The sequence below is a fragment of the Gossypium arboreum genome, chromosome 2 (assembly GCF_025698485.1).
Source record: "Gossypium arboreum isolate Shixiya-1 chromosome 2, ASM2569848v2, whole genome shotgun sequence".
Taxonomy (NCBI): Eukaryota; Viridiplantae; Streptophyta; class Magnoliopsida; order Malvales; family Malvaceae; genus Gossypium; species Gossypium arboreum.
The window spans coordinates 71,555,419-71,558,993 of NC_069071.1; the positions used below are offsets into that span (position 1 = coordinate 71,555,419).

Sequence of the window (3,575 nt, forward strand, 5' to 3'; positions counted from 1 at the left end):
AAAAGTTAATGATTTAAAGTGTTAGAAATTAAAAATAAAGAAATCAAAATATGTTAGTGCTCGGGTTACCCCCAAGAAGCACTTATTTATAGTCTAAGCTCGACTTACCTCTCCAGTGAATGGTCAGGGTGGTTCGAGGAGTTTATACTCCTCATTCCTGCTATCAATCTTATCAAAATAGGGTTTTAATCGGGTGTTTTTTACCTTAAAAGTACCGAACTTAGGGTGACTCACCTCCACCGTACAGAATGGAAAAATACTGAGTACCGTAAGAGGGATTTCCTCATTCGGTGTGGTAGTGACAATGTGGGGATCTGCGACATCTAGTAAGACTTTATCACCAACCTTAAGTTGATTTGGAGAGGTATCGGGCTCGTTTTGGCGTAGTTTTAGTTTATCATGTGTTCTCGGTTTGTGTGCTCGCCATTCGTCTAGCTCCTCTATCTGTAGCCTTTGTTCTTCATGAGTGTGTCCTCTATCATTTCTGGAACATGGCTCATGTTCTTTTTTGAAGCTCAAGTTCTGCAAAGTCATATTGTCAGTTTTAGTAGATTGGTGTGGACTATTACATTCAATGTTCGATGTGATGCCAAAATTACGAGCTTGAAGGGTGATCATGTCGTCTCCTACGCGAAGCATGAGCTCACCTGTGCCAACATCAATAATTGTTTTAGCAGTTGCTAAAAAGGGCCTCCCTAAAATCAAAGGGGTGTTATTATCCTCCTCTATGTCTAGAACAACGAAATCAACGGGGAATATGAACTTATCTCTTTTTACTAGTACATCTTCAATAATACCCCTAGGAAATCTTATAGTTTTATCTGTCAATTGAATGCTCATCTTAGTTTGTTTAGGTTTCCCAAGACCTAGTTGCTTAAACATTTTGTAAGGCATGACGTTAATACTAGCCCCTAAATCAGCTAATGCATGACTTATATCTAAACTACCAATTAAGCAAGGAATTGTAAAACTCCCTGGATCATTCAATTTGTGGGGTAGCTTATTCTGTAGAATAGCTGAGCAGACTGCGTTTAGCTCCACATGCGACGCTTCGTCCAACTTTCGCTTATTTACTAAAAGCTCTTTTAAAAATTTCATTGCATTCGGCATCTGTAATAGAGCTTCAATAAACGGTAAGTTAATATGTAATTTTTTTAAAAATTTAAGGAATTTACCGAATTGTTCGTCTGAGCGATCTTTCCTTGTCGCGTTAGGATATGGGACACGAGGTTTATATTCTTCATTCATCGTTTTATTGTGACTTACCTCACTTTTACCTTTGCTTACCACAGTTTCTTGCATCAATTCTGGCTCAGGCGCAATGAATCCTTCCTTATCTTGAGTACTAATTGCGTTGAGGTGTTACCTTGGGTTAGGTTCCATATTGCTTGGTAAGCTACCTTGTGGTCATTCGAAGATTAGTTTGGATAGCTGGCCTATCTGAGTTTCGAGTCCTTGGATCGATGCTTGTTGATTTTTAAGTGCTATCTCGGTATTTTGGAAATGGGTTTCTGACACCGAGATGAATTTAGAGAGCATCTCCTCAAGGTTCGGTTTCTTCTCTTATTGATAAGGTGGCTGTTGAAAACCCTGAGGATTTTGTGGCTTTTGATTCCCCTGACCACCCCAGGAGAAATTTGGGTGGCTCCTCCAACCTGCATTATAAGTATTACTGTGTGGGTTATTTTGAGATTTAAAGTTACTGTTACCCATATAGTTGACTTGTTCTTCTTTGGTTGTAGGATTGAAGGATTGATATTCTGTATGCACACCTCCTCCACTTGAGTCACACCTCATTATTAGATGTGCCTGCGTAGAACCAAGTAAACCATCAATCCTTTTGTTGAGAAGTTCTACCTGATTTGACAACATAGTAACTGAGTCGACGTTATAAACACCGGCTATTTTTGTTGGCTTAGTCCTCATGACTTGCCACTAATAGTTATTCAGTGACATTTCTTCAATGAGTTCATAAGCCTCTTCAGGTGTTTTGTTGTTGATGGTTCCGACAGTAGCTGCATCAACCATTTACCGAGTCGAGGGATTCAGTCCATTGTGGAATGTTTGTACTTGAAGCCAAAGCAATAACCCATGGTGAGGGCACCTTCGCAATAGATCCTTGTATCTCTCCCATGCATCGTAAAGTGTTTCTAAGTCCATCTGCACAAAAGAAGAAATATCATTATGTTACTTAGCCATTTTAGCCGGCGAAAAATATTTTAGTAGAAATTTTTCAGTTATTTGTTCCCAAGTAGTAATTGACCCTCGTGGTAACGAGTTCAACCACTTTTTATCTTTGTTTCTCAATGAAAAAGGAAATAACCGAAGATGAATGGCATCATTAGGAACGTCATTGATTTTAAATGTATTGCAAAATTCCAGAAAGTTTGCTAAGTGAGCGTTGGGATCTTCATCCTGCAAACCATCAAGAACAAACTGCTGTATCATTTGAATTGTGTTAGGTTTCAGTTCAAAAGTATTTACAGCTACAGCCGGTCTAACTATGCTAGATTCAGTTACTATTAGAGAAGGTTTAACATAATCATACATAGTACGTGGAGCAGGATTTTGATTAGCCGCAATTGCAGGAGGTAGCTGATTGCCTTGGTTTTCAGCCATCTCTTTGGTTGCGGGTTGAGTATCGTCTTCTTGGTCGTTCTCTGTGTATCTTAAGTTGCACTTTATGTCTCTTTGGTTTTTATGAATTGTACGATCGATTTCTTCGTCAAAAAGTAATGGTCCCGACGGGTTTCTTCTAGTCATAAACTATAAAAACCTACCAAGAGGAAGAAAAAGTAAATTAATTAGTAATAAAAATAATAAAATTAAATTAAATTGCAAGAAAAATAAATGGCTAAAGTAATAAAAATTTAGCGTTCCTAATATTTTAGTCCGCAGCAACGGTGCCAAAAACTTGATCGCGTGATTCGTAACAAGTAATAAATATTTATAATGAAGATCAAACCTAGAGTAACAATTATCACGACGAAAAGGCAAGCGCACCTATCGAACAATAGTATAGTAATGGCAAGACCGGGATATCGTACCCAAGGGAACCAAAAGTACTAGTAATAACTATCTTTTTATTATTTAACCTAGAAATAAAGAGGGGTTGTTTATTAAACTAATTAACTAATTAAACTAAAGAAAAGAGAAAAATTTTTGGAAAAAGACTTGAAGAAAAGTAATTGATAAAGACGACACCCAAGGAGGAATCCACCTAGATTTCACTTGTTATCTAACTCTGAACCAGACGATTTATTCACTTGACTTGATCTGTGAGACTCCCTAACCTATATTATTATCTCTTTCGAGACTAATAACGTCTAACCCTTAGTTGAGTTAATTGAAATCTCTTTCTTAATTAAAACCCCTAGGGAAGCAGTAAATCGATTTATGGACTCTCATATTAGGTTTCACCCTAATCTGGCAAAATCTCGTAACCCTATTTCTAGGCATTCGATCAACTCTGCTTAATTATGCCAAATCTACTCTTAGACAGGGACTTTTGCTCCTTTGCATAAGCACATCAAATCATGAATTAATACACAGAATATTAACTCAAGCATTAAGAA

General features: G+C 37.4%; 1 non-coding gene across 1 annotated transcript; it reads left to right on the top strand.

Annotated features, from left to right (window-relative positions):
- Positions 1 to 2,086: 2,086 nt before the first annotated feature.
- LOC128289885 (small nucleolar RNA R71) lies at positions 2,087 to 2,192 on the top strand. The gene has a single exon (XR_008279527.1). It is a non-coding gene; the product is annotated as a small nucleolar RNA R71 (small nucleolar RNA).
- The last annotated feature ends 1,383 nt before the right edge of the window (positions 2,193 to 3,575 follow it).